At 38.6% G+C, this 22,605-nt stretch overlaps 2 long non-coding RNA genes across 3 annotated transcripts; one reads left to right on the plus strand and one right to left on the minus strand.

The window, feature by feature from the left end:
- Positions 1-257: 257 nt before the first annotated feature.
- On the minus strand, positions 258-6,372 carry LOC140520868 (uncharacterized). Its single transcript, XR_011972684.1, has 3 exons — positions 6,253-6,372; positions 4,004-4,133; positions 258-484 (listed from the first exon to the last, which is right to left on the minus strand). It is a non-coding gene; the product is annotated as an uncharacterized lncRNA (long non-coding RNA).
- LOC140520866 (uncharacterized) lies at positions 738-22,386 on the plus strand. 2 transcript variants are annotated; one of them, XR_011972681.1, is made up of 4 exons: positions 738-836; positions 3,065-3,152; positions 21,291-21,391; positions 22,175-22,386. It is a non-coding gene; the product is annotated as an uncharacterized lncRNA (long non-coding RNA). The 2 variants fall into 2 exon arrangements; XR_011972682.1 differs by lacking the exon at positions 738-836 and adding an exon at positions 2,190-2,399.
- Positions 22,387-22,605: the final 219 nt, after the last annotated feature.

The raw sequence follows: 22,605 nt of genomic DNA on the forward strand, positions 1-22,605 counted from the left end.
TGAACAATGGCTGGTTACTTGTAAGTTATCATAAAAAAGACCCTTTGTCTGGAATGATTTCTTTTAAATCTGGATTTCTACAATTCTGTGAAGTTCCTTCCTATCTCCTTTGAAAGGTAGGACATATACAACTGAAATGAAAGGAAAATAAAACAAGATAGTATAGAATAAGTGTAAAATTGAATACAATCAAGTATCAAAATGCTATAGGTATCAGGGGAGAGAGAGAGCTTTGTTGTTTAGAGACATTTATAGGCTTTATTTGCGGGTAGAATTTCAGTTGGCTTGAGAATGATAATGATGATGGTGATGATGATAATAATTCCTCATATTTCTATAGTACTCAGGCCAAGAATTGGTCAGGAAAAGAGCAGCCAGGATTGCTTTTGGGAACCTGCAAAGTTCCTTTAATGACTTCCAAACTTCTTGAAATGAAATTCCATCCTTTTAATTACAATATTCTTCTTCTGGTGTTATTACATAGCTGCAAATGATAGAACATGACAACCTCTGAAGAACTGAAATAGACAATTACCCAAAGGAGAATGGAAAAGTACATGGTAGATTTGAACAAGCAGAAATGCAACAACTAAGTACAAAGGAGAAACAAAGTAAAATATCTCATCAAAGAAATGATGTGGGGAAAAAAGATGGGCTAGTCAGCCCTTGAGCTCCATTGGTATCTTTACAATGTCAAAAAAAAAAAAAAAGCAAGGAAGATCTTCCCAGCAGGTTGATTGCCTGTGATGAACTCATGGGAGATTACGGACAAGAGTAACAGAGACAGGTTGCAATCTACATTGTTGGTGGGAAAAGCCATGGAAGGGACATCAGAGGTCTGTTTGATTATATGAGTATTTAAGGTTTATAAAAGTGCTTTCCTCACAACAACCCTCTGAATTAGGTAATACAGATATCCTTTCTACTTTACAGATTAGGAGAAATGAGACTTTTAAAGAGGGGAAGTATCTTTCCCATGGTCTTATACCTGGTAATTATTAAAGCTGGAATTTGATACAGGCAGATAACAGGAGAGAGCATTGCCTCTTTACAAGTGAATGCTAGGTTCCTTTGCAAGGCAACTAGACAAGTCTTTTGGATGGGGCTCAAACTCAAAAGAGAGTGACCAGTCTCAAAAGGAACTCAGCCCTTTTTGCACTATATAAATTTCTGATTCCAGGGTAACATAAACTAGGATTCCCTTTTCACCCTGATATTTTGGTAGAGCTAAGATTTCTTTTCGTATTCTCTCCATAGACACAGATCATAACCTCTCCATGCCTTCCCCACCTAGTCTTATCTATGCTTTCCCGTATATCTTCCATAAGAGATTTACTCATTTTACTAGAGATTTTTCTCTGGATTTTTTAATATCTTGAGAATACTAATATAGCAATTGGGTTTGTCTGCTCATCTGTTGTTTTTTCTTGTTGGTGTTTGATCAGCAATGCTTTTGTTTCTACCTCTGTTTACTTGTATGTAACTGATAAGATGCTTTTGTCTGTTTATGCCCAATATGCATTTTTCCATTGTATTATTTATATCAATTTTTATGAGCTCATAGAGTTCCACGATTCATTGATGATTTTTCCATTTCGATGATGATGGAGCTAGTTGCATTGTTCCCATGTGGTAATTACAATAATTATAAACAGTAGGCTTTAAGTATTATTATTATTACTAATACTTATATATCAAAAAAGTCTGAGTAGTCAGTGCCTCCAGTGTATATAACTAAATAAAAGCAACCATTGAAAGTCTCCTAGGAATTTAAACCATCCCTACAACTTAAATTAAAGAAAGGTAGAAATTTCTAAGTTTTACCTTTGCCTATTCTGAGTTCACAGGTTTGCATTTGGATTAACAAGATCATAGATACAATGTATTATTACTCATTCAGTAATAAGTGAAATTGGCTGTTAGCTACATGGTATAACTTTAAGGTTTCCAGGAAGGTTCTTTTCCCCACAAATCTCTCCCATGAATGTGTACCCTGACTGAAATTTTACCATTAGAGGTATATTCCTTTGTGTTTAGCATTACTTCCTCCAGGCTTATTTTTAAGTTAAATAAACATTATTAAATACCTCCTTTCTGCATAGCATATGGGACTGAGAGAAAGAAAGGGCCTTAGAGATGATCTCATCCAACACCCTTACTTAGCAGATGAGACAAGGTCACAAAGGTGGGAGGAGCAGAGCTGGCATTTTCAGCCAGTTCCCTTGATTAAAAAAGCAGTATTCTTAATACCTCTAAGGTAAGACATGCTCCCTGCTTTCAAGGAGCTTACAATGTAGTTGGACAAAAAAATGCAAAGGCAACTATGCTATACAACATTACATGATCAGTCTACTAGAAAGTTGCAAAGAATGATGCTATGGGAACGAAGATTCTTTGGAGTGAGTGATGTTCGAACTGCTCTTTAAAGGATTGATAAGTATTCAACTTGCAAAAAAGGAAGGAAAGCATTTCAGCCATAGGAAAGGTGTGATTAAAGATGCATGGGTTTTAAAATATAAATGGTTCTGGAGGTGGTAAGTGAACTTTCCTCTTCAAAAGGAATTAGCAATGGCAGCCACCCCCAGTTCTCTTGGATCTAATTTTTTTTTTTACTTTTCTCCCTTTGATCTGGCCTCAAAAACTTAATAGCTATGTGACCCTGGGCAAGTTCCTTAACCTTTCTGTTTGCCTCAATTTCTTCCACTGCAAAATGAGGGTAATAATAGCACCGATCTCTCCCAGAGTTGTTGTGGGGACCAAATGAGAAAATGTTTGTTAAATGTTTAGCACCATGCCTGGCACATGGTAGGTGCTATATAAATGTTAGTGATTATTCTTATTTTAAAAATGATTACTATCATCTGATGTAGCTCCCCTGGTTTCTGTCCAAGGAAATAAGACAGTTGCTAATCCTGGTTTCTAGTTAGGTGTTAAGGCCACCTAACTATTCTGGCCTCAATTTGACAAGTCTCTCATTCCATTCTCTTAGTTCATGAGAGATAAAGTTGATTTTCCCTCTCCAAGGAATAGTCAAATACATTTGTTTGCATTTACTGTATTCCAGGCAATGTGTTAAGTCCTGGGAACACAAATCAAGAAGAAAGAATGACTATTCCTGCCCTCTGACAGGGAGACAGTATGCTCATCAATAGGTATGTATAAAAAACATATAAAACACATTCATGGTAGCCATTGTTGAGGGGGAAGGCATTAGCTGTTGGGGCCTCAAGCAAAAGATGGTGAGTGAGCAGAGTTTTGGAGAGAGTACAAGAAGTGAGGAGAAAGAGCTTTCCAGGCACGGATGCCGGGTGAGAAGCAGCAAGAAAGCCAATCTGGCATTACTGCCAAGTATACAGTGGGAGATCAATGAGAAGATTATTTCAACAACCAGCTATGAGATGGTAAAAGCATAAAGCAAAGTGGCAGTTGTGTAAGTTGCAATAGTGGGACATGTTCCGCATATGTTGTAAGGTGGAAATGACAAAACTTGGCAAACTGGCTATGTGAGGTGAGTGCAAGAGAGGGATTAAAGACCACACCAAGGTTTCAAGCATGGCTACCTATAGGGATGATGGTCCCCTCAATGGAAAAGCCTGGAGGAAGAAAGAGTTTTAAGGGAAATATCAAGACTTCTGTCTTGGATATGATGAGTTTGAGAAGCTTACAGAATATCCAGTTTGAAATGTCCTCAAGGCAGTTGGTGACATAAGATAGGAGCATAAAAGAGAACTTAATGCTAGATCTAGAGATCTGGAAAACACCTGCATAGAGATGATTGAACCTAGCATTGGTGGACATGGTCAGGCCTGCACTTAGGATAATCATTTTGGCAGCCAAGAGGAAGACGGATTGAATCTGCATTGGCAAGGAGAATTTCCACATCAGAGATCTCCCAGCCAGAAATTGTTGGTCTAGGGAAAAAAAGTTTATAGTAGAAAAATAATTTATATATGCAGTAATGATACATGATAATTCCCACCATTGGTAAGAGAACCTGCCTTACCTTCAAGGAATAACATGTTAAATTCTGAGTGCTTTAGTGTGGATGTTTATCAGTCCTTCTCTTTCTGGTGGACCAGGACTTGCAGGAGTATACTGGATATCTAGGGGATGTATATGGAAAAAGAAGGGTCCTGAAGTAAGGAAAAAAGGAGAGGTCATGAACAAATGGAAGGGAGGGATCATAAAAAGCAATCATTTTCCTACTTCATAGTGAAAGTAGACTCTGCACTCCACTACCTGAAAGGTGGTAATAGCCAAACCCCTGTGCTTTGGTTAATTAAATAAAGCTGTAAAGGAATCATCTTCCCATTCTAAGAATGCAGAACCCAGAATGTGATTCCTATAGTGTAGAGAAAAGGCAGCAGAAGGGAAATGAGCTTTGGTAAAACCAACTGTCTCAGTTCTCTCCTTTCACCACCCCCCTCTCTGGGAACCTGGAATAGTATATTCCAGAGGACATGCACAGCTGCACGTTTCACCAGTCTAACAAATTGAGGGCATTAAAGAGACTGATCTGGCCCTATTTTGGAACCTTAATGACAGTGGACCCAAAGCCAGTTATGTAAGATATTATGAAACTTCAGAGATGCTTCTTAGACCTGAAACAGCCTATATAGCCTGACCTGGCAAAAAAATAGCCACACGTACAAAGTGCTGGATTCAATGCCAGTTTGATCATCAAGCAATTTGTTTCTGGGAAAACATGTTCAGACATCACTCAGCAGGAGGCTGTGGATGCAGCCCCAGATGGGTTAGAGGAAAACGTCAGTATTGTGTATACCAGGGTTTTTTAAAAGGGTGTTCCATGGAAATCTTCTTAGGATTTGGGAACATTATTTCACAATTAGATGAGTTTTTCCTGAAATTAGAGATTCTTTCTCTCTCCCCCTCTATGTTTTAGGTTTATCTGAAAATAGAATTTCTGACTCATTCCTTTGCCTTCTTCAAATTCCACTCTCACCCTTGTTCTGTCATGATGCATTTGTTCAGACCTTCCATAAAGCAAACAGTATAAGTGTTGCCCCCTAATAAACAGAAAAGGGAAATTCAGAGAACTTTAAAGTTGTTTTGTAACTAAAACAACATTGGCCTTATATGCATATATGCTCATAAATATACACACATACATAGATATGAATTAAGTTTATCACTTGATCAGTGGCCCATTAATTTATTATTATACAAATATATTATTATCCATTTATTATTACATGAACATTATAGCATATATTTATATATTATATGAATATTATATATTCATATATCATATATTCATATATTCCCTATTCACTAAGACACAACATGACAACAATCTGAGTCCTGATTCTGCCTCTGACACAGTTACTAACTGTGTAATTTTGGAAAAGTCATTATTACCTTTTTGTGTCCAAGATAACTCCCTAGGGATTCTCTGCTAAATCAACAATTTATGTTGGAATAAAAAATCTATGTGGAAACAACTTCTATACCAGGAGTTCCCCATACTGACAGAATCACAGGTGCTTTTCATAATTTTGTCCTTTTTCTTTTATCTCTATCTCTGACATTTTTGTCTGTTCCCTCTGTTCCTACCCCCACCCCCAAAAAGTTGCTGGAGAGATAGTAATTTGAGGAACTTTCTCTCTCTCTCTCTCTCTCTCTCTCTCTCTCTCTCTCTCTCTCTCTCTCTCTCTCTCTCTCTCCCTCTCCCCCTCTCCTTTCTCTCTCTCTCTCTCTCTTGATATCCATCTGTATTTATATATAACACACATATCAAATAATTTGTATTCACTACCTTCACTTTATTGTTCACATTCAGTCATGTCTAACTCTTTGTGGTGCTCTTTGGGGTTTTTTGGGCAAGGCTACTATAGTAGTTGGCCATCTCCTTCTCATTTGACAGATGAGAAAAGAGAGGCAAATTTGTGACTTGCCCAGGGTCACACAGTAAGCGTTTAAGTCTGGATTTGAACTCAGGAAGATGAGTCTTCCAGACTCCAGGCCCAGCCCTCTATCCACTGTGCCACCTAACTGCTTCCACTTACCACTACCTATTCCTCAAACTTACAAGTTGGCTTTTGACTCTACCACTTGATTGAAGCTGCTTTCTCCAAAGTTGCCAGTGGCCTCTTAATTGCTAAATCTGATAGGCTTTTTTCTTCTTCTGTATCTTCAGACTTTTCTGTAACTTTCAGCACTACTTATCACCCTCTTTCTGTCTACTTTCTCCTTTCTTGGCTTCATGCTGCTGCACCCTCCCTGTTCCCTTACCTGTTTGACGGCTTCTTCTTAGTTTTTCTTTGTTGGTTCATCATTCATTTCCTGCCCCTTGAGCAAAGGTGTCACCCCAAACTGGCCTAGGCCTTCTTTTCTCTCGGCTGCTCCCTCCTTTGGTGATCTCATCTGCTACCATGGTTTAAATTCTCTCAACACAGGTGACTCACAACTTTTAGTCTCTGCCCTAATCATTTTTTATCTTGATTCATGTTCCATGTATCTACTCACTTATTCATTATCTCACACCAGGATGTCATGCCAGAACCTCAATTACAGCATGTTCCAAAGGGAATTAATTCTCTTTTCCCTTAAACCTGTCCTTTGTCTTAATTTTTCTATTTCCATTAAGGGCACCACCATCCTCCCAGTTACCAAAGTTCATTAACTAAGATTCATCCTTCACTATTCCTTCTTCCTCCTTCCCCCAAAGCTTATCATTTGCCAAATCCAACAGTTGACTGACCTGATCAGGACAGGGAATGTGCCTGGGAAAAGGACACCAAGGCCTTCAAGGGCTGGAGGTATGTTGGCTGCCCATGTTCCACAAGTATGGGTCCTCTACTGACTTAGTCTGTGTGGGCTTACTCTTCCCACTGATGTTCTGTATGGTTGTGGGAAAGTATACACCTGGTTTAATGTTTATTCCTAATGTTTTTATGCTGCTGTCTGAATAAATACCTTGCTTTGAGTTACTTGTTTCCTTTGGCTGACTATTAAAGGCCAACATGTCAGAGGGACTTGTTTTAGAAGTGCAGAGCCCTAGAGAACTATGAACCCAACGTAGCTGCCCTCCAGGGGACCCAGCCTGAAAGTGTGAGTTGAAGGGTCAGGTTCAAAGGGGCATCACTTACATATCTGTTTGGGATCTGGCTATATGATCTCATAGGTACAGAATCCTAAGATTGTAGATTTAGAGCTGGAACCTCAGAAGTCATGTAGGTCAACCCTTTTATTTTACCAAAAAAAGAGAAAAGAAACTGAGGCACATAAAAGGTTAAGTGACTTGACCATGTTGTTAACTCCTTCCATTGAAAGAGATTGATTTCTCCGTGTCTGTGATTTTTGCCCAGGTTTCCTCATCCATTTTCCATTCTGCTCATACATATGAGAGTCTTTGATCCTAAATCATCAATACTACCTTATATACCACTTCTATATAAGTTATAATTGATAACATATAGTAATAATAATAACAATTGCTAGCATTTCTGTAACACTTTAAGATGTGCAGAGAGTTTTACAAATGTATCATTTTATCCAATCAAACATCTCTGGGAGGTAGGTGCTATTATTATGCCCATTTTACAGATGAGGAAACTGAGGAAGACAGAGGTTAAGTGACTTGCCCAGGGTCACACAGTAAATGCCTAAGGTTGGATTTGAACTCAAGTCTTCCTGATTCCAGGTCCAGCGCTCTATCCATGGTGCTATCTAGCTTCTACAGTCTACTTATACCCATCATGCATCTTCCTATTGCTCTGTAGGTTATTTTTTATTTTAATTCTTCTCAGATCATGGTATTTCATGATTTGCAGCATGTAGCATCATCAGAATATTACTGTTAAAGAGGAAGGCTTCTATTGCAATGGGATTTTTGGTAACTTCTAAAGCACTGTACAATTTCCCAAGTATGACTTGATCTAACCTCCTAGGTAATTCTGTATCCAGTTTATTATTCATTAAGCAATATGTATCCAAAATATGCATATTGATGGATTATTTCAGTGGATTTCCAAGTTTCATAATATAAGGTCATAAATGCATGTTCTTAAACCACTTTAATTTTTCATTGTGGATAACAAGACCAATTTCCTTCACATTGCTAATAAAAAGATTCCTGGGGCTTTATTAAGTCATAGAGGCCAAGGGGATTAAATTGACTGGAAGGCTGGTGTGAGCAAGGAAGGGTTTGGATGATAATAGTAACAGGATTAGGTCCAAAGATATAAAGTCTTGTAATGTATCTGATGGCTTAAGGTAACTATTCTGCTCCTGCTTGAACAGGCATGTAGCAACATTCTAGAGACTGATGACTCATTATTTGGGATGAAGGCAGGTTCATCTAGCAAAAAGATGGCTGCACAGAAGCAGTTCAGGAGAAAGGAGTCTTTCATAAAAATTATACCAAGGAAGGATCATCACTACTGCTAAGAGATAGAGGGACATTGGGTTCCAAAGGAAGATTGGGGAGGGGAACTGAAGTATACTCCTACTTGGCATATGGTTTGTAGTTAGCCCATGAGTGATAGGGTCAAGGCACAGGATAAAGTATAGTAAGGATTGTATAAGAGGACAGACCTATAGCAGAGACTACAGAGAGAGCAACAAGGAGGCTAAAATGGAGGAAAAATAACAGGTTTTGGTATTGGTAGGGAGAGAAGTATTGGTATAATGCTCTGGTATACACCATGGAAATCTTTGGTCAAAGGAGATACTTTGCTAATGAAGAAAGCTCCACCTTTGGCATATAGAAGATGCACAAATAGAAAGAGGCATGACTGTGATGGGAAATGGATGATGTAGCCCCAATAAACAATTTTTAGAACTATAGCATGGCTAGTCAAGTTATTTATAAGGAGGTCTAAAATTGTAACAATAGGTGATGGTGATAAAAGGTTATATGTGAAAGGTTCCAAGTCAAAAAGTTTGAAAATGCCTGTTAGGTTGAATCAAATTGTCAAGCTACAGTGTTTTCTTAAACCAAATCTCACCATGGGGGAACCTCAAAGATCATCTAGTCCAAATTCCCTCAACATCCTCTGACAACTGGCCACTCAGTCGTTATTGGAAGACCACTGGTGATGGAACATTTGCTACCACCAACAGCATCACATCACATTCTACTTTTGTACTGCTGTAATTGTCAGGAAGTTTTCTCTTATATCAAGCTCATATTTTCTTCTCTGCAACATCTACCCATTCCTACTTCTGCCTTCTATGGCATTTCTATATACACAGGGCTTGGCACATAGTAAGTGCCTAATAAATGCTTTTTAAAAATTAATTTCTAGGTCATTGGTTCACTCATTGACAACCCTTCAAATAAACACTTGAGGAGAGTGATCATGTCTCACCTTCTCTTCTTCAGTCATTCTTAGTTCCTTTAACTGGTCCTCTGTGGCATAAACTTTTTTCTGCTTAACTATTATACCTAGGGGAATAAGCCCCATGTAGCCCTCTCCTGTAGATCTGAGTTTAGCAATATAAGAACCACTGACCTAGGATCTGCTCTTTGGGAATCCACCTCATGTTTGCCTTTACATTGAAGAGTTCCTTGGGTTGTCAAAGTGAAAGAATGCAGGAGGTGGATGGGGAGGGTAGCATGAGAGATTATCAAATGCTTTGAGGTTCTCTTCAATCTTTCTCTTTTCCCCTCCTTACAAAGGAGAGGTGATTTTAGTGCTTTTTGTCATTATCTTATGGTGTAGCCTCAACAGACCAAGAATAAGAGTATCTATGTAATCCACCAAAGTTATGCCAGTAAATGGTGTTGGAGGAAGGAATAGATATTTAGTCTAGGGATCTAGTTAGTTTTACCATGAAATTTACTTTGCTTTTGAGAAGGTCTGTTTGAAGACTATATTTAATGCCCCCAACTAGACTATAGAGGACAGAAGTTATATACTTTGGCATATAGAAGATGCACAAATAAAAAGAGGCATGACTGTGATGGGAAATAGATGATGCAGTTCCAAACCACGATGTCATGGTGATATGGAAGTAAGGGGAACCCTTGGGAGAAAGTGATCATGCTAAATTGGAGGTTGTGGTAGCCATAGTGGGTGATGCCCAATATTAACCCTGGACTTTGGAAGAGTGGAATTCAAAACATGAGGGTTAGTTCTGATAAGATGGAATTGGTTTAAATAAATTTGATTTAAGTTACTGGGGATAATTTACTTTTATACCACTTTATTGAATGATATATATTTTTTCTACATAAAATCACCAATTCTGTTGTTTCATTGACAATAAAGGTCATCACCTTTTCTGCAACTTATAATCTTAGAGGTTAAGTAACTTGTCCAGAGTTACACAGCCATTTTGTGTCAGAGAAAGAATTGGAACCCAAGTCTTCCTGACCCCAAGGCTAGTTCTACATGAACCCTATTCCTGTGCCGTGGTGCCTTTTGTATAATCTAACACATATTACTCACATCTTGAGAAGAGTAGCTCTGAACAAAAGCTCCCCTCTGGTGCCTTACTTTGGAAGAAAAGGAAACTAGAAACCGTGCCAGAAACCCTGGCAATTTGTACCAAGCTGGTCAGACTTTGATTACAAACTGTGTCTGCTGCCAGGAACAGTTCAGCAAAGCACAAAGAGACTCACTCCCAGGAAGTTGGCCACCAAGTGGTTAATTATTTTGGCCATGGTGACCAGTGAAGCAGATAAAAATACAAAATGATTTGTAATGCATTGCTGCTCTTTCCCCTGGAAAGGGAGCCTAGGAATCATACAGCTATTAAACTGTTTACATTCGTTTAGCTCTTGGTTCGCTTAAGAAATGATCTTTGTCCAATGATAAGCAAACTGACATACCACTGGAGGAAAACATTTGTAACACAAATGAAACCAGATGACATAAAGAAGTTGCAGATGAGTTAAAAGACGGTCCATAGGTTCTCAGCAAGGCAAAACCAACTGACAAAGTTGGTTTTATTGTGTCCTCCAAGGCAATCAGAAGCAAGCTTTCAGGACAATTTGTTATCTCTTTGTAGCAATAACTATGAATATAAGCAAACATATTACCAAGAAGACAATTGTAGCAGATGCTTCAAAATCTGTTGCCAAGGAAAAAGACAAATTCATGAATTTTTGACAAGATCTTTCAGTTGAAGTCAACAAGTACCTTGATTCTAAGCAACTGCAGGGCAAATCTAGATCTAAGTAGTGTGGGAAAGGAGTATTGAATTTGCAATTAGAGGATTTGGTTTGAACACTGACTCTGCACTTACCACTTACATGACTGAGCAAGCTACTTCAGCACTTTCACTCTGTCTTCTTGACTATAAAATAAGGGGCTTAGATTAGATGATCTTTGAGGTCCCTTTCAGTTCTGAGTCTAAGACTCTATGAGCCTCTTCCATGACTTAAGACAGCCCTTAAAAGAATAGGCAGATCCCCCAAACAAAATTCTAACCAAACAGTCACAAATAATCCCAATTCAACTGAATATTCATTAGGCATGTGGTGGGCGGGGGGAGAGTTGGCCAATGAGGTCCCAGTCCTGAGGTCATGCTTAGATTTGCCCTTCCTGAGGGGTTACAGAGTACATGCATAGATATTCCCTGCTTGTTTCCAACGCAACATGTGGAACTTTGGGGAACCAGTTTCCAATCATGACTAACTGAGGGGGTGGAACTATGTTATGGTAGGACCATTAGGAACCAAGTTTCCCTCTCTGCCTTCAACATGGAGTTAGGCTATTCTTTCTCTTAAAAGCAACAAAACTTCCCTGGACTTGATTGGCCCAGTGATCTGCTAGTCAACTAAAAACATTAAAAGCTCACCTAACTGAAGGCAGTATCTTGACATTGCTTATCATCATACCTGGACCTGCTTACTAGATAAGCTTCCATATGGAGGTGGGGGTGTGGGGGTGGCAAGGGTCCATTGAAACTAAGTGCTACCGCATCCTTTTTGAATCTCTTGCCAAGTAAACCTCTTTTTCTTTGTTTCATGTCATGTCAAACTTAAAACAACAGGTTATAGGCTTAACAAGCCTACCCACGACATGTGTGGAGACAAAAAAGCCTTCTAATGGGCTAAGGAACTGAAAAGATTTATGACTTGAGAGATTATGAGCCAGAACTACATTCACATACAAAAGGGATGATAGGCTGATCTCATTCATCTTCTGCTTGACTCCAAAAGGCAAGAACTCTTTTGAACTGCCAAGTGAGGGAAAGGAAGCTTGCCCTGTCTCCCACCCAGCCTCCCTGTGTCCTGGGGGAAATAGAAAGACATTCCCCCCCCCCCAAAAAAACCCCAAAAACTAAACTAAGCATGGTTTCTATCTTCATGAAATTTATAATTTAGTAGAGGGGGTGATACACTTGTACAAATACTTATAATTACTAAATGGAATATAAGTATAAACAGAGGGTCACGTGACAGCTAAGGCAAGAGAAAGTTTCCTACTGAAGGTGTCACAGAGAAAGTGGCATTTGACAGGATCTTGAAGAATAGGCAAAGAACTGGTCTGGAGTAAGAAGATCTGAGCTCAAAACCCACTTCTGACACATACTGCATCCTACATAACGTTGGGCTAGTAGATTAACCTCCCTGGGCATCAGTTTTCACATCTGTAAGACGAAGGAGTTGGAATAGATGACCTGTGAGTTCCCTTCCAACACTATAGCTATGATGTTTTTCTAGAACTAAACTTGAGAATTGTAAAAGAGGGTATTCTAAGGACAGGAAATAGTGTGAACAAAAGTCCAGAGTTGGAAAATGATTTTAAAAAGCATTTGGAAATGGCAGGTGGTCCAATTGTTCTGAAGCAGAGAATATCTGGAAGGGATAGCATGAGATAAGGCTGGAAACAGCACCAGATTGTGGAAGGCACAATTTTCTGTCTTCTAGCCTAGATTGTAAACAAAGAAACTGTAGGTGTGATTGCAAAATCATTGTACTCATGCTTTAAGAAATCATACACAGGAATCAGAAGACCAAAGACAGGCAATTTTTTATTAGGAGGAATGGATGTATTCCAGATCCTTGACAAAATTCTAAAACAGATTATTAAATGTATAGTTTGTAAGCTTCTTAGAAAACCTTAGTAGTTTAGTGCCAACCTCCCTTTCTAACCTCTTTTTCCCATGCTGGTCAGTGATGCATCACTCATGTAAAGAGTAGCAGGAATCCTGAAGGTGGTATGGGCTCACAATTGATGACTTTCTCTTCCTTACAAAACCCTATAAAAATCAAGAGCAAGTATGGCCTGGGACTGTTCTTACTGAGCCACTTACCTTCACTTACCATGCAAGTTACTACTGAGAAAGGTTGGTGGGCTCATGAATAGGAGCACTGGTAAGACCATTAGACAGAACCACATGCCTTTCTCCAGAAGTATTGGGAGTTCTCCCTCTATCACCTGCTTTCATGAATCAGTGAGGTATCCTCATAACCTGTGCATTTGTGTCTGAGTCTCTAGACAGGATCTCAATGTTTCCTAAGATAGTAGGATCCTCTAAAAGGGAATCAATTTGTCTAAGGCAGCAGCATAGAATTGTGAAGTGGTTCTGAGTAAATCAGATTAGGAGGGAAGTTGCCCCTCCCTAGACTAGCTTGGTTTCATTCTTGCCTTCAAGGATAGCCCTGAAGTACCCTGTATCTGAGGCACTTCTTTAGGTATATCACCAAGAATAATTTTAAAAACCACCTAAGTACCATTGCAACTATTCCTCCTCAAAAATCTCTTGTTCACCTCAATCTGGTCTGTTCAGAGTTTCTCAAAATGGGTTAATCACATATTCACATCTTGCCTTCTATCATTCCATTACTTCTGCCTGAAATGACCTGATATCTTTTCTTCCTTGCGCGAATTTTTTTGAGTCTCATTTTAAAATGTACATTTTTCTTTTTCCTTCTCTGAATACCTACAAGTCCATCTTTCTTCCTCATTTGGCACATGTTAGAAATGCCCTTGTGTTGTTATCAGTCCTTTTACATGTTGATCATCTTCTCAGATTGTACACTCCTAGAAAGCAAATTCTGCCTTGTATCCTCTATAAGCACCCAAGTACGATGCCTTGCACATAGGAAGCATTCCATCAATGTCTGTGGCCTGATTGATTGGGAAGCAGTAGGTCATAGTAGCAAAATGTATTGGATTTGGAGTAAGAGGACCTGGATTTCAATCCAAACTCTCTTCCTGTGGGAATTTGGGCAAGTCGCTTAACCTCTCTGGGACTCGGTTTTCTCTTCTGTAACATGGCAGGATTGCATTGCTAAGGTCCTTTTCCATTCTAAATCTGTGATCCTTGACTTGTAATTTTCCCTTCACCTTGTCTCAGTTTCACTATCCTGAAAAAATTTAAAGAGATTAAGTCTATCTGATATTGACACTAACTTGCTTTGTAATCTTAGGCATTTGCCTTCCTTCCCTCTCTTCTTTTTAACTTTTTTATCTAGAAAAAATGTGAAGAATGCCCAGTGAAGAGGCCCTTCAGCTCTTTCAAGGAGAAAGATGAAAAGTATGAAATTTCCTCCTATGTTTAGACACCTCTAGCAACAGGATTGGCCCCATATATGTGGTGTGATTAGTGGCCAAAGGGGTCCATGACACACGAAAGGTTGAGAATCTCTGCTTTGTACAATTCCTCAAAACATTTCTTCTCTTTCCTTTAGTGACATTGGTAATTCAAGGTTGGCTCAAGTCAGAGAAACTGGATCAGCTAATTTAGTGGGAGGATAGACAGGATAAGAGGAGAGTGCAAATTCACTTTTTCTGATTTGAAATAATTCTCCTAGCCCTGGGTTTGCATGATAGCTACCTTCCTCAGTTGTACATGATATTAAATAGAGACAACTCTGGATGCCAGGGTACAAATCTTCCTCTGTTACTAGCCTCATGATGCCAGGTGTCAGCCAGGGAAAGGTGAACATATCTAATATCGGAGACCAGCAAAGCCCTCTAAGTGATGATGCACTGGGTAGATGTCATCCTCCTTCCAAGTGAAGTACATTCACCTCTTCTATGACAAGCTTCTATGAGAAACAGCCAGCCAACTGAGGACCTGAGTTTCCCCCCCAGTAGCCCATATATGACCAGGCCACGATGTGATCAGTCATTGCCTTCATGCTTCTCCTCGAGCCAAGGCAGTCAAATGTTTTGGGATGGTTTATAGAGTGCTGCAATCATTCCAGAGGTGTCACTGAATCCCCACTTGTCCCTGTCCATCACATGCCCCAAAGCCAAAGTTAGTTTCATGACTAACAAGAATCAGTTTGGTACAGAGATTTCTTTACTAGTCACCAATACCATTTGCTGCAATAGTAGTTTTCAGGAAGTTTCCAACTTAAAAATTCACTGTGTTCCAAAAGTATATTAGTAGATCTACCATTTGAATTCAGAATATATTTTTTGATAAAAATACTATAAATCATAGATTTAGATCTGGCTGACTTTAAAAGTCATTTAGTCCAATTCTCTCATTTTACAAATGAGGAAACAATGTTATAAAGACAGTAGTTAGGTTTCGGGCTAGCCCACCCAAAGTCTGTTTAAAATATGTGATGTTGCTGATCTAAGTTCTGGTTATTGGGAACAGGGGGTCAAGTAGAACAGAAGAGAAGAAAAATTTCTTCCCACATTCAGGAGAGCAGGGCAGACCAGAGGCAGAAATCTGAGATAGTCAAAGTTTTCTTTGTTATCTTCCAACTTTCCTTTTTGCAATTTTTTCTTGTATGCCCAGTGACCTAATGTTTCTTTCTGTTTCTCACTCAAGATCCTTTCCCCAATACTACTCAGTTCTAATCTTAAAGTATGTCAGGCTCCAGAATTATCCACCTCAACTAAGCCAAATTCCCATTTCCCTGGTGTTCAGATCAGATAAATAAAAGGAACAGAGCAACCTTGAAATACTTCCCACTAATGTCTGAATCACTTTCCAGAGATAATTGCATTTTTTAAAAAAAGTTTGTTTTATCCAGAATTGGTAGACCTTAAAGCTCTGTAACCAATTGAAATGAAACAAATCTAGAATGTGGTTGGAAAAAGTATTTTTGTTGGAGGTGGTCATCCCATAATACCCATTTGCCTTCGATCTTTAGCTCCCCTAAGTTGTTTTCCCCTAACAGAATATAAGCTCCTTTTTGTTTTTCCCGAGGGCCTGGCATGCTGTGGTTGCTTAATAAATGCTTATTGATTAGTTATGAAGGAGACTCTAAATGAGGCAGGAGTAGAACTGGTGGGCTCTGAGGACCCTTAAAGCTCTAAATCTATAATCCTATGGTTGGCTCCTGCTTCTCATAGTTCTTTCCTGACTTCTCTTAGGAACCCACAGATTCTCTAATAGTCCAAATGTGTTTTTACAATCACCTCCATGGGAGAGGCATTCAGGGTCCAGCTCACATATATCATGTTTGTATCGTGTAGAATAGAGAGATGAGACAGCCTACAGGCCAGAATTGGCAGCAGCTCTCTGCATCCACATCTCTTTTGTGACTCCAGGAGTATCTGTCATTCACTTTTCCTGGGCTTGTGGTATTGCCATCTTGAATCCTGTGTGCCAAAGGTCTAGGTGCTCACTGGTTTTTATGAGAAGGTGGCATTATGTGTCCTCTCTCTCTGTCAGCTTGGATCAACAGGAAGTTTAGCATGAATGTGTAGGAGTGTCTAGTGAGATAACAAGGCAAATCAAAAGGAAATTGAGAGGGTTCAAGTCAATTAGCAAACACCATAGTGGAAAGCAATGAGGCACATGCTGCCTGCCCTAGAAATTCAATGAGGTGCAAAGTGCACCCTGAACTTTCAAGCTCTGTGCACCCCGGTGACATCTACTCTCTCCAGCTCTCTGCTGCAGAACTCTGCCTCTCATTCCTTCTGTGTGACCTTTCTTTCTGCTTTCATGTGTGACCTAGAACATCTCCTGTAACTTCTCTGGGCCTCAGTTTTCTCCTCTGTACAAGGAGGAAGTTTAAATGTCCATGTTAACTCTCCTGCTCAAAAACCTGTAATAATAACTCCCTATTCATTTTAAGATAAAATATGAACTTCTCTGCTTAGCTTTTAACCCCCTTCCCAATTGGGCCCCCTGCTGGGCTTGGCTATTCCCTTATGGCTGAGCTACTGTGCTCCTCTGCCTGTCTGAGGCTCACGCTTTGCTGCTGGCTAGTTGCTTCATTCTTTCAGAAAGTACAGAGATCTTTAGCCTCCAGCTTGCCCCTGTGACTGGTCTCTGAGGGGTTTTCACCTCCAGGGCAGCAGGTGACAGAACAGAGAGATAGAGCCTTTCTTACACCAGACGGAGGTCTTTTCTTAGATTGTTTCCTGATTCCTCACTCTAGCTCAGGGGTTTAATCTTTTTTTGTGGACTCCTTTGGTCAGCTGGTGAAAACCATCTACCTCTCCTTGGGATGTTTTAAAATGCATGAAATAAAATACATAGGATTACAAAAGGAATCAATTATATTAAAATACAGTTATATATGTGTGTATATATTATATGCACATATACACAATTCTCTCTCTATCTCTGTCTCTGTCTCTGTCTCTCTCTGTCTCTCTCTCTCTCTGTCTCTATCTCTGTCTCTCTCTGTCTCTCTCTCTTTCTCTCTGTCTCTGTCTCTCTCTCTTTCTCTCTCTCTCTCTCTTTCCCAAGTTAAGATCCTCTGCTCAAGCTTATGGTGGTTAACCAGTTGGTTTTTACTAAATCCTCAGCTCTTTAAGTTAAGCCATAGCCAGGCAATGTACATTTGTCCATAATCACAAAACAGTATGGGATTTCCCCAGTTATTAACTTCAAAGTTTTCCCGTTGGTCAGGAAAAGCATCCGGGGAAACAAGGTACTGAGGTACTGAGCCGTGGGTTAGTGTGTTGTCTTCAGGGGCTGCTTTCTTAGTCTTTCTTCACATGCAAATTATGTTTGTTTTTGTCTTTGTTCCTGCCAATCAGAAAAACTGCCAAAGTATGACAAGGGCACTTCATTCCATCACCGTTCATTAAAAGGAGAACTATGTAAAAAAAAAAAAAAGGATCAAAGGATTTATAGTGAAATTTTTTTGCTGAGCTGAATTCAGAAATAATTCAATTTTGCTATTTTTCTTGTCATGTTTGCATTGTATATGGTAAATGCCTACACAAAGAAATATGATTCTTGCTGAAAAGCTGTTACTTTCAGTGTACGTATGTCTTACAATAAAGAAGTCTTTTAAAAAACAGACAGTAAGCTGTTGACTACCTACATTGATCAAATTAATTAAATTATTCATTACTAACAACTGTTATTTATAGAACTACCCTATCTGCTAGGACATACACAGAATTTAAAAATCAATTCAACTACATTGCTCTCACTAAACTATGCTAGTATTATGATAATTTTTGTGAAAATAGGATTGATGAATAATATTTTGAAACTATTAATTTTTTCCTTGTCATGTTTTTTTTTCTAGTTTGTGCACATTTTATAATGTAGACATCAATAAAGTTGTATACGTATATAATTTATAAATAATAAATATACACGTAACATCTATAATATGTATGTGCATATGCTATAGATGTATACACATATATACACATATATACAGACACCCACATGTATATAAGTAAATAACAAATATACCCCCAAACCCCTAAGACTGGACAACTGGTCCAATCACGTCCAGACATAGAGAGAGAAGAAATAGAAATAGTGTCAGATTTTATATTCTTGGGCTCAAAGATCACTGCAGGTGGTGAATGTAGCCATGGAATTAAAAAATGATTGCATTTTTGCATTTTCCGGACAGCATATGAAAAAGTAGAGAGAGCACATTGTTGGCAAAGGCCCAGATAGTTGAAGCTATGGCTTTTTCCAGTAGCAATGTATGGCTGTGAGAGTTGCAGATGCTTTCAAATTGTGGTGCTGGAGAAGATTTCTGAAAGTCCTCGGACAGCAAAGAGAACAAGTCAGTCAATACTTAGAGAAATTGATTCAAACTATTCACTAGAAGGTTAAATACTAAAGGTGAAGCTTAAATACTTTGGCCATATAATCAGAAGACAGGACTCATTGGAAAAGATCCCCATATTGGAAAAAATTGAAGGCAAAAGGAAAAGGTTATGGCAGAGGAAGAGGTGGATGGATAGTGTCATGGAAGCAACAAATATGGACAGACTTTGGGAGCTAATAGAGGATAGAGGGTCTTGGTGTGCTATGGTACGTGGGGTCACGAAGAGGCAGATATGACTGAACAGCCGACCGACAACATACATATATTACCTTTTCAAAAGGTACCTTTCAAAAGGTATACATTATAAAACTAGAAATAAAAATATGACAAGGAAGAAATTAATAGTTTCAAAATATTATTTATCAATCCTATTTTCGCAAAAATTATCATAATAATAGCATATTTAATGAGAGCAATGTAGCTGAATTTATTTTTAAGTTCTGTGTATGTCCTAGCAGATAGGGTAGTTCTATAAATAACAGTTGTTAATAATTAAATTAATTTGATCAATGTAGGTAGTCAACAGCTTTTCAAAACCTTTTCACTGATGGGATACCTGATCAAAAAAGTTTGCCACTGTTTCAAAGGACAGGGATTGTTTTTCCTTCTTTATAACTGCCACAATGGCTATTATGTCTTTCATGCTATCGTGGCAACACCCTGGACAGAGAATTAAGAAACACTTGAATCTGTTTCTGGATCTTGGTCTTATTCCAGGATTTAGAGCTTGGAGGAATGTTATGGATTATCTGGTCCTGTTCCTTGGTTTTGTAGAAAAGGAAACTGAGGACCAGAACAAAATAACTTGCCCAATGCTACACAAATAGCATTTGAAGCAGTATTTGAACTCTGATTCTCTGATTCCAAGCCAAGAACTCTTTTATTGTGCTACTTACTAGCTGTGTGACCTTTTACAAATCACTTGACTTTTATGAGCCCCAGATTCCCCTTCTATTAATAACAATAATAATGCTTGTCCTACCTATTTCAAAATTTAAAAAAAAAAATCAAATGAGACATAAGTGAAGGTCCTTTGTAATATAAATGAATCTCAGTTTTAATAGTAGAGGTCAATGGATGGATTTTATGTCCATTCTCAACTTTGGAACTATATTTACACTATGGCAGTAGAAGTTGTGTTGGTCCAGATTGAGCAGGATAGATAGTGATGAAGAGGAAAATGTCAAAGGGGAGGGAAAAAATGAACAGAAGAACAGAAAATAAATAGGAGCAAACAGATAGAGGGGCCTTGGGGGTTAGAGGGAAAAAGTGTTAGAAAAGGGGTGACAAATTTTGGCATAGACAAGAATTGGGGTGTAGGGCCAAAACTCTGTTCTTATTGGTAGTGATAATTGTTTATTATTTTATGTGTATTTTGTGTTTAAGCGTTTTTCTTTTGCTAACCTATAATAAAAATGGTACTGGGGAAAAGGAGAAGGATCATAGGATCCTCTCTCTAGAACTGGAAGGAACCACAAAGGCTCTCCAAGCCCAATCTTCTCATTTTACAGATGAGGAAACCGAGTCCCAAGGAGGTTAATTGACTTGCCAAAGTTCATACAGGTAGTAAATATTAGAAGCAGGATTGAGATCTAGGTTCTCTGACTACATTGTACCACAGTTCTTTCTAGGACAATGACAAGATTTGCAAACCCTTGTAACCTGAGACTCCAAGTCCCATACTCTATGCACTTTGCCACCTAGCTTGCCTAGAAAGGTAAGAAGGAAACAAGCATTTTTAAATGATTACTATGTGTGCCAGGCACTGTGCCAAATGCTTTTTATCTATATAATCTCATATTTAAAGCTCACAACAATCCTGAGAAGTAGGTGCTATTATTCTCCCCATTTTCTAAAACCAAGGTAGAAAGATGTCAAGTGACTTACCCAGGGTCACACAGCTAATATATGCCTGAGGTCAGATTTGAACTCAGAGGTCCTGACTCCAGACCCAGAGCACTAGCCATCTAAAAGCAAGACCCAAGAGGGCATGGGTGAAATAAGTACAATTACTACCCAGAAAAATTGAAGGATGTTAATATAAGGTGAGTGCTGATCAAGCTAATATAAGAGGGCTGGAAACCAAGAAGAAACCTCTAATGTGGAGACCACATAAGGTTTTGTCCCTTACATCCCAGGAATAAGATAGGCCTTTAAAATGCTCTAGAAAACTTTGAAACCTTCCAGGAGCTTAAGGGTTGTGATTTATTTTCAGGATAGCCTGAAATCCATGGATGTAATATTTGGTAAGACTTGCCTTCTGCAGACCAGGAATTCTATACCTAGAGATAAAATTAGGGAATAGGCTTTAAAAGAACCTTGAAGTCAAACAACCTTTGAATTCAAATCTAAATCTTCCTCTCTCTAGGAGCTTAGTAGTTAATTCAAGTAACATTGAGTCTGGCTGGTTCCAAACAAGAAAGGGGCTAAAATAAAGAAAGAGGAAGATATGGGGCAGGACTGCAAGAGGTAAGTCTATTTCTCCCTGTACTATCATGAGAGATATGAACCTTAAAATGCTACATAAATGCAAGTTTTTATGGTTAACTTTTAACTGACTTTGTAACTTTCTCTTTTCCCTGAGGAGGTTAGCAGTATAAACCCTTATAAAACCTAAAGAGGGTGTGTGTGTGTGTGTGTGTGTGTGTGTGTGTGTCTTTTTTTTATTTCAGATACATCAGGGCAGGGAAGTAGTAGAAACCTGCATTCCTTTCTGCAGAAGAGAACCCAGCAGGAGGGAAGAAAACCAAAATGATCAAGAAAGGGTAGTGGCAATGAATGAGTCAAACCCTGGTCCTTGCTGGTCATTCATTTATTCATTCATTCATTCAACAAACAGTTTTTAGTTCAGTTTTGTGCAGTGTATTTTACTAAGTGCTGGAAGCCCAAAGCGAAGACAGAATTTTTTGGTTACATGATGAATTTATTATATTTTAAAAGAAGCCAAGCATATCGTAAACACTACTAAATTAGTGTATAATCCTTTTTTCTATACAGAAATGTTCATTTTCTTTGATGCTTGAATAAAGAATAAAAAAAAACTAAGAAAAATAAGTAAATCAATGCCAAAAGGGCTTCTAAAAAATAATAATAACAGAAACCAGCATACAGGGAGCTTTGAGTCAAGGCTGGGAGCATCTCTCCAACAGGAGCTCAGAAAGAGCTGATCTGAGGCAAAATGAGGATACAGGGAGAAGGGATTTTGTCTTCTTTTCTCTTATCTTTGCTTGTCAATCTTATTCCCTTTCTCAGTTCAAAGGCAAGTCCCTCCAGTCCCAGTGGAGTGTGCTGGAACCAGCTCCAACCAGCTGGTGAGAGTCCATCACTTTACTGCTCTACAAACATTGCTTGAGCTCATCAGGAATGCAGAAAAAGGCACTGAGAATGAAGTCATCACCAGACTGGAGGGACCTGGTGACTAGGCAAATAAAAACAACAAAATAATAAATGGCATTTATGTGGAACTTGTTGAGTTTTGGAAAGTGTTTTCATCTATTATCTCATTTAAGCTTCCCAATGTCAGTATTTTCCCTCGATAAAAATTTGCTTCATTCACACTGAGGACTAAATAACTAATGATATCTCAGGATGTGATGGGCTCCCATTATTTATTTATTTATTTAAATGAGTTAATTTATTTATTTTTAGTTTTTAACACTCACTTCCATAAGTTTTAAATTTTC

This window comes from Notamacropus eugenii, chromosome 1, assembly GCF_028372415.1.
Source record: "Notamacropus eugenii isolate mMacEug1 chromosome 1, mMacEug1.pri_v2, whole genome shotgun sequence".
NCBI classification, from domain to species: domain Eukaryota; kingdom Metazoa; phylum Chordata; class Mammalia; order Diprotodontia; family Macropodidae; genus Notamacropus; species Notamacropus eugenii.